This window comes from Fukomys damarensis, unplaced genomic scaffold, assembly GCF_012274545.1.
Source record: "Fukomys damarensis isolate Sample0158 unplaced genomic scaffold, DMR_v1.0_HiC HiC_scaffold_30, whole genome shotgun sequence".
NCBI classification, from domain to species: Eukaryota; Metazoa; Chordata; class Mammalia; order Rodentia; family Bathyergidae; genus Fukomys; species Fukomys damarensis.
In genome coordinates, this window is record NW_022900942.1 from 9,776,192 (window position 1) to 9,785,424 (window position 9,233).

At 38.0% G+C, this 9,233-nt stretch overlaps 1 long non-coding RNA gene across 1 annotated transcript in view; it reads left to right on the top strand.

The window, feature by feature from the left end:
- Positions 1–9,233, top strand: part of LOC104853212 — a 48,580-nt gene that overhangs the window by 3,214 nt on the left and 36,133 nt on the right. Inside the window, exon 2 of the long non-coding RNA XR_777722.2 lies at positions 3,557–3,712. This is a non-coding gene — a long non-coding RNA (uncharacterized LOC104853212). The remainder of the gene's footprint in view (positions 1–3,556; positions 3,713–9,233) is intronic.

Sequence of the window (9,233 nt, forward strand, 5' to 3'; positions counted from 1 at the left end):
GAGAAATATGTGCACCCATGTTTATAGTGGCACAGTTTGTAATAGCTAAATCTTGGAAACAGCCTATTTGCCCATCTGTTGGAAACTGGATAAAGAAGTTGTGGTTTTTCTATAAAATGGAATATTACTCAGCCATAAAGAACGAGAAAATAGATTCATTCATAGGAAAATGGATACATATTGACGATATACTCCTAAGTGAAATAAATAAGTCACACATGTGTAAATACAGAATAGTTTCCCTGGTGTAAATAATCTGCAACAATGTATAAGATTCTAATAAGATTACTGACATTTAGAAATGGGAAGAAAGGAGCTAAAGGTGTAGGGAAGGTGGGATGGGTAGGGGAAGAGTAAAAAGGGAAAAGAAAAAATGTGAGAGAATGAAAAGATGAAAATAAAGTGTTTGTAGATGGGGAGGGGAGGAGGGGGTGAAGGGAGGGCAGTGGTAAGGGGAAAAAATGAGAATCAAGACTTGTCATGTAGAGGTACAAGATCCCAACAATGAATGTAACTGCACTGTATCCCTAAAATGTACCAATAAACTCAATTAAAGCTGAAACAAAAAAACAAACAAACAAAAAAACAAATGGGACTATATCAAAATAAAAATCTGCACTTCAAAGGAAAAAAAGAGATAAACTACAGAATTAAAAAACATTTTTGCCAGTTTCTTAAACAAAGACTAATATCTAGAACATATAAAAAATTAAAAAATTAAACCACCCATCTACTAAAAGATGGGTGAGTGAAATTAATAGATATTTCTCAGAAATACAGATGGACAATAAACATATAAAAATATTCAATATCATTGGCCATTAAAGAAAGGAAAATCAAAACCATGCTAAGCTACCACCTTACACTAGAAAGCCTAGTAATTATCAAGAAATGAAATAATAACAATTGCAGGCATGGCTGTGGTAAAAAAGAAACCCACATTTTGGGTGGAAATGTAAACTAGTACATTATGAAAATAAATATGGAGATTTTTCAAAAACTAAAACCAGAAATTCCATTTGGCCTAGCTATTCCCCTTCTGGGTATCTTTCAAAAAGAGCTAAAAACATATTACAGCAATACCTGTGCACCAATGTTTCTAGCAGCACAATTCAATATAGCTCAGTCCTAGAAGCAGCCTATATATCCATCAACAGAGAAATGGATAACGAAAATGTGGTATGGCCATATCATTGAGTGCTACTTAGCTGTAAAGAAGGGTACATTCAAGACATTTGTAGGAAAATGAATTCACCTGGAAAATGTGAACTTATGTGAAATAAATCAGACACACAAGCTTAAATGTCATATAGTTTTTATCATTTGAGTAAATCAAAGTACAAATGAAGAGTGAAATAATAGACTGATGAAAGGAATATCTTCTTGTAAGTGGGAAGGGGCTTGAGAAACTGAGGTAGGGAGAGGGATGTGAAAAGATTTAACACATGTCGTGTCCAGGTACCAAATACCCACAATGAGTGTGATTGTTATATGTCACAAACATGAACTGAAAAATAGCAATGAAAATAATAATGAGAAAAATAATAAAATGAGGAAAGGGTGTCTAGAGCCAGAGGTAGGGAAGTGGGTGAGAGGAGAAGGGGAATAAAAAGAATGGAGATGTGTTAAGTACATGTACCTACTCCCTAAGATGAAGGTAAACGTGTCATACTGAAAACATGTACCAATAAAAAAAAATAATCAATGTGCAACAAAACCATAAACCAGGATTCAACTCCAGCTCTTGGGTCTGAATTTTGCAGAGTCTGGATCTATGATTCTGTAACTGTTTTTCCTGGTTCCTCGTTGTCTGCCAACCCTGGGTGAGTAAAGGTGCTGGAGACCACAGGAGCTGGAGAAAGAGGCGTGGATCGTGGGCTAGATTGTATTTTGTGTGCTTCCCTGAGCTAGAGGGCTCAGAATAAAGCTAGTTGTAAGTAGGTATGTAAAAGCCCGCGTGTGACAGTGTACACATGTCCCGTCTGCTGGAGGGCCTGTGCTCGGCTCTTGGTCTCTAAAGATCGTACTATACTTAAAGAAACTGGAGATCTTTGAGTAGAACTGCAGGATCTGGGAAGAGAAAGACGAGTTGAATCTGATATATTTTATTATGCCAGAAAGAAAGGAAGCCCTTAAAAGAGACTGGCCAATTCTGAGACAACATAATCCTCAAATATATAATGGTAGTAATGGATTATAATTCAATGAATAAATTTCTGTAAGTCTACACTGATATGTACACATACATATGTACATATTTTAATACATCTCTACTATCATACATCCATATATATATATATATATATATATACATAGGTCAAAGAAAAGAATAAATATCTTTCTTACACTTGAACTTCATCTTGCAAATGTGGGAGAAATATACTTAGAAAATTATCAACAGTTGCTAATACTGGTGTGTAGGAGTTTGATGAGAAATAGGTTATGTGCATAATAAGCTGCTTCTCTACTTAGAAATTACAAAGAATGACTTCATAGTGTTCAAAACTGGCTAACACAAAGTGATCAGGCTAATGTCCTATATGTTGAAACAATGCAAGTTCATGGCTGCCCAGGTCAGGGATTGAGGGGAAGGCACTATTCCTTCTCTGTTCATCCTGTTAACCGCTTTAACTGAAACGCATCATGAGGAAACATCAGGTCAACCCACACTGAGAGATTCCACACTAAATAACTATCTTGTAATCTTAAAATGTTTCAAGGTCAAGAAAGACAAAGACTGAGAAAGCCTTCATGGTTACAGGGAACTAAATAGATAAGCCTACAAAAAGCAACTGAGCATGGGGTGGGGGGAATGGGGGCTATAAAAAATACAAGGGAGGTGAGAGAAAAAATTGAATCTGCCCTGTGGATTAGATTATAGCATTAATTTTACTGTGTTTCTGATAAAAAAGTTTTGCTTTTAGGAAATATACACAAGTATTTAAAGGCAAAAAGTAAAGTATCTCAACTTTACTGACAAGTTTTATATAACAAATGTATAGCTATAAATAGACATACAGTTGGTGAAATCAGTCTATAGGATATGTGGAAGTTCTTTGTGTTTCTTCTGAAACTAATTTTCTAAAGCAAAAAATAATTTATATCAAAGGGGAGATTAAAATGTAGCATGGTATTTTAGTCTTTTAGTTATTTTGAAATTAAACACCATATTCTGTGGAGCATTCTAACTGCTCACTGCCTAATTTAGCAACGTACATTCACAGTTCCTGGGTTCCCCTAGACACACCTGTCCTTTGGTTTACTCCTCTTAGCAGTACAAATGAGGCCAAATTTGAGTTTCTGGTTTCAAAAACCATACTGGGGTTATATGAAGCCATGAGGATAGGATCAAATGACTTCTTTAATCGTAAAGTTCTTGCCATAAAACCTTGTTGTAAGAGTTTCATTTTCCAGCACTTTTATTGTATTATGAACTGCATTATTGTTTTAACTCCTCAGCTGCATATTGTCTGTCATATCTTCTAAACAATATTTTAAAGATATTTCATTGAGTCTGAGTTCTGCTAAGTCTAACCTTCCTTTAATTTCCCTACAGGATATTGGTAAGCTAGAAGGGTGTTAGAGGACTAACCTTTCAGCAGGAGCAATTTGAAATATTAATGCTGCACGGATTATGATTGCTGGAGAAGACTTTGGCCAATATGTTTAACACAGCTGTTCTTAAATGAGGGACTCTCTGGATTCCTCAAATGTAAGATTATCTTATCTTTGAAGGCTGTAAAATAATAAAGATATTATGACTAGATTTGTGGAAACACATGAAGCTTTCAAAGTAGCTTTAATTTGAACAGTTACAAGGAGTAAACTTTTGCAAGGAAAGTTCCTAAGACAAAGAATGAAGCAGATGTAATGCTTTGTGTTGTGAAACTGCAGAAGACACAGCACAACATCAAGGCTTTTTTGGTGCCCTTGTTACACATCTAATGGTGGCTGGTCCCATGTATGTGGCTCTGGGCTTGGTAGCTGTGTGCTAGGATGAGGGTGAATCATGGATCTGTTATATCTGGGAAGCAGGCTATGTGAGCATCCTAGATCTCTCTTTCCTTATTTCCTTCAGCAGAGTGCAGAGGTGAGAGAATGACAGTCACAGAATGCAATCACCTCCAGGTTTCTACTCAGCTTGCTCTCCCTGTGTGCCACATTGCAAAGTGTGCCCCATTGCCAAGCCTAAAACGAAAGGGGTAGAGAAGTACGACAGCCCCGGGGAAGGTTGAGTTACTAGGAACAAAGGTCTCTTGCCAATCCTTATCTGAACCCGCTCCCCCCACACCTTGTGGGTTGTCCACACTGCTTTCCGCAGCACTCATTACCCCATCATCTAGCATCCATATTCCAAGTCTCTGTCTACTTTGGTCTCTCTCTACTTGGGTCTGGTCTCCAGACTTCACCTTCTATTGTGTCACTGATGGCTTATTTTTGCCACGACCCACTATATTTCCTGCCAAAATGTGCTTATCTCTAAACAACTTATCCCTTTCAAAATAGGTCATATTTTAATAATCAAATATGGATCCAACTCCTTTTTGAAGAAGTCTAGATTTCCTAAAGGTGATCTTTAGCATTTCATATAATCTGTAAGCAATTTACCAGTGTATGAGGACTGGATACTTATAGTGCTTGTGTGTGTGTGTGTGCGCGCGCGCGTGCACGCGTGCATGCTCGCTTGTGTGTGTGACAGAAAGAGAAAGAGGGGGAAGGTCATGATCTCAACGAATTGGCTTATGCAATTGTGGGTCCAGCTAGGTAATTCTGTAAAAGTCTGCAAGTCTGGATGCTGGAAAGCAGGCTAGTGCTGACCACATCAGTGCAGAAGTCACGGTGCAGTCTCTACGGGACATCTTTTCTCCCTCAGGAAATTTGAGTTATGTTCTTAAGCACCTTCCAGCTGATTAGGTGGTGTTATGGCTTGTATCTAGTGTCATTCTAAAGCCTCCTGCACTCATATGTGAGGCTTTTGGGAGCTGGCTGGATCTAGGGTGTGATATTGGGATTAAATGTCTGATGCTGGGATTAAGGATACACCACTCTGGGTGTGAGTAGCATTGCCCAAGGGGCAGGTAGCCTGAATGGAATATAGGGGACAGACAGAAGATTGCTGCTGCTTTATTACTGTGCTGTTTTTCTTCCTTTTGTCTGCCCATGGTTTGCCAATGTTTCTCCTCTGTGATGACCCTCTGCCATTCCACTTTGCCTTGGGGCCAGCTGACTATATAGATCAAAACCTTTACCAACTGTGAGTCAAAACAAACCTTTCCTCCTTTAACTTTGTGTGTTGGGCATTTTGTCTTAGCAAGGACAAAAATAAGTAAGACAGGTGGAATACTGTCCTTCATTTAGAGTCAGCTGATTGTAGATGTTACCATAGCAATATCCAGGTTAGTATTTGAATAAATGTGTTGCTGTAGCCTCACCAGCTAGACACACAGCACTGATTATCACAGAGGCTCTCTGGATTTGGCTCAGTGGTTCTGCTGCCTGCCTCGAAAGCAGAAGGGCCCAAGTTTGATCCCTGGTACAAAAACAAAACAAAACAAAAAAACAAAAAGTCACATCTGGGGGACTTCAGGAGTAGTATAGTGTAAAATGTCTGATAAAGCCATGTGATTGATATGCAATATGTTCTTCAGAGTATTTTTCTACGTGCAGAGGTAATAGTCTCCAAGATGACCACTTACTAAACCCTGTGTAGGTCCTCTGAATTCCCTCAGATGTTGAATTAGGTCTGGCCTGTAAAACCAATGGGATGCTGAAGGAGTGATACTGTATGGATGGGGAGACACCTTGTGACTTCCCTAGTGTCTTACGTACAGTCTGTGCTTGGATCTCCATACAACTCTGTGAATTTGCCATACAGTCTGCCTACCCCTAGACTAAGAGCCCTATGAGAGGCTGCACTGAAAAAGGAGGGGAGAGAGGCCTGACCAAGCCTTGCTGGGACTGCTGCCCTCACTGAGAGGCCAGTCATGTCAACGGACCCCAAATAAGAAATGCCTAGCTCTGAGTCCCTTCAGCACATACCTGTGAAAGACACTAATACATTATTGTTTTAAAGCATGGGGGTGATTAGTTAAGCATCAGTAGATGAATTTAGTGAGCAATGTCATGAACCCCTCTCCATTTTGTGAGTTTCAGAGAAATGTGTGAAGGAATGCACAGAATTCTGTTTAGCACTCTAGAGACTTCTACATAAACAGTTTAGTGTCAGAGCTTCTGGAGTGGAACAGACCCCGTTCCAGAGAACATTCTGAAATCTAGTCTTTAGGTTTTAATAAATGCAGAATGAAATATGGTCTGTTTTGTTAACTCTGAAGAAAGAGTGATCAGTTTAAGAAAAGAACCACAGGAAATCCAGACAGATAGATAAGCATTCTACTTTCTGATATTTATATGGCCAGTCCCCAGACCATCACAATTCTGAGTCTTCTCCATGTGCCCTGCAGTGGGGGGTAAACCATCTTCCATCTTATCCATTTCTCAGCTGCTGAGTGATTTGGTTGCTGAACTTTTATTTTCTCTAGACAACTTTTCACATACAGTTTTGATCACAGAGAATCATTAGAATAGGGAATAGGAAACTATTCATTTGTTCCCTAGGGACAATAGGGAACTATTTCTTTGTTACAAGCTTCTCTGGTTTCCTAACCCTCAAGGTGCTCCTTGCTCTGTACTGAGGTGTTTTTCCCCATTGCTTTATTTATGCATGGCCTCCCATATTTTAAAGACTTCCCCTGCCTGTCTCCCCACTACTTTTCTCCTAGGCACAGGGTTGATATTAGAAAAAAAACTACTTAGTACTAATCATTTATAGAGTCCTTTACCATTCATTCAAGAATAAAAAACATACTATATTTTCCAATCCTACTAACATTTAGCAAATAAGTTATACTATCTAATCTTTTATTATTGGAAAATGACCATATTATTCTAAGATTAGCACTTCAATTAATTTCAATCAAACAAATCAGAGGTAAGAATTAACTGGATTTTATATCTGAATTATGAGGTAAAATGCAACTAAACAAAGGAAATTATTCGATATTTGTAGAAAAGCAATACTAAGCTTGCAGAGGTGTTTTAAAATTACATTTAGCTGCCTCCTATATTGAATTTTGTCCCCAAAGAATTGTTCACATATAATGACATTGGCAGTGCCTGATCTACAGGATTCAATTATGCCCATTTGAAAAGGTTCAGAGGTACACTTACCTTTTACAAAGACTTTCAACAACATAAACTGAAATAATGAAAAGCTCTTCTGAGTAAATGGATGCATTCACTTAACTAGAATTGTTTATATCCTTAATTCTTCAGTTAATTGAAATTTTGAGATACATCGTTGATTCTCAACCTTTGCTGGATGCTAGCATCGCTTGGTGTCAGCTCTAGTACAAATCAGTTCAATGAAATCTCTGGAATTTATCAAAAGTTCTTGCTATGATTTGAATGTTTATGCCTCCTTCAAATTCATATGTTGAAATATTCAGCCTTGACTGGAGGGTGGGAGGGGTTAGGTTGTAAGGGTGAAGCTTTCATGAATGAGATTGGTGTGTGGCCTTGAAGCTCCCTGTCCCCTTCCACGATGTGCAGGCATAATAAGAAAGCAGTCTTCTAATAACCAGGAAGCAGCCCTCCCCAGACAACTAACCTCCTGTGCTTGACCTTAGACATCTCACATCCAGAATAGTGATAAATAAATATGTTTTTTAAAATGAGTTATGGTATTTTGTTATAGTTGCTCAAAAACAATAAGACAGCTCTTTAATTATAGTAAAATGGAATATACCACTTTTTCCTGTCTTCCCACTATAAAGAGCTAAAACTAAGACATCATAAATGCAACAAATGAACAGACTCCAAGAGATAGAGAATGAAAACAGAGCAGTGAAGGACCCAGGGGACTAAGGGGTCCTAGATGCTTATTTTTTGTTAGGAGATACCTTTTTACATTGGGTTCTAGAAAAGAAGGAATCTTAGAAATGCTTGTGGGTGTAAACATATGAACTCTTAACAAGTGCCTAAAGCTTTGCTCCAAAGCAGGAAATGAGCAACCTAGAAAGATAGAAAACATTTAATAACTACTCTGTTTAAAGTACACATAACAGAAAAAAATGGGGCTCCACCTCATGGAATCCATTACAAAGGTTAGGGAAGCCTAGATTCCCACCCCTGCTGGTCCCTCATCCCTCATCCCTGCAGGGTGATTATTATCATAAGAGGAGACCTAAGGGAAAGTTAGGATTTTACCACAACTAAACCAGGATAATCCATCTTCTTACTCCCAGAAAAGCCCAGGTAGATAGAAACAGCTCCTTCTCCTCCCCACCAGGTGTCATGAGGGGAGGTTATTGGGTCACTAACTCATTCCTAACTTCACCTAATCATAATGAAGAGCCACCCCACCTGGCAGTGATGAAGTGGCAGGTCTCTGCTAAAGTAGAATATTTAAATAAGAGATAGGATCTCATAATATAGTGCCTTATGTGTCCAGATTATAGAAAAACATCACTCATAGTACCGTGAATCAAGGAAAGCTCAAATTGAATGAGGAAGACAGATGCGAACACTAAAATGATACGAAAAGAACTTAAGAACAGTTGCCATAAAAGTGCTTCAAGCAGAAATGAACAACTTGAAAGAAATGAAGTAATAAAAGTCTTAGCAATAGGAAATAGAAAACTTCAGCAAAGAAATAGAAAGCTTTAGGGAAATTTATACCTGAAAAATATAATTACTGAAATAAAAAACATAGTAGATGGGTTCAATAGTGGAGTGGAGAGGGCAGAAGAGTCAGGGAAATTTAAAGTAAAATAGATGTACCACAACTAATCTAAAAAACAGAGAGGAAAATATTGGGCAAGAAATGAACAGAGCCTGTGAAGCCAAAACAAAAATCCTAACATTTGTGTCCTTGGAGTCCTGGAAGGAGAGGAGAAAGAGATTGGTCCAAAAAATTTTTGAAGAAATAATGGCTGTTGTCAAATCTGGTGAAAGCATCAAACTATAGACTTCTAAAGCTAAATGAGTGTTAAATAGGCTAAACCACAAAACATGTTGTATAACAAGATGTAACATGTTTTCATAGTACATTCCATATGCATCCAAGGCTGAGAAGCAAAACTCTCTAATTCAGCCCTACCCTTGCCACAAGAGAAAAGCTAAAAGAACCTTGAAAAGTCTATTTTCTTATTTTGATTAGTGGAATGTAAGATATT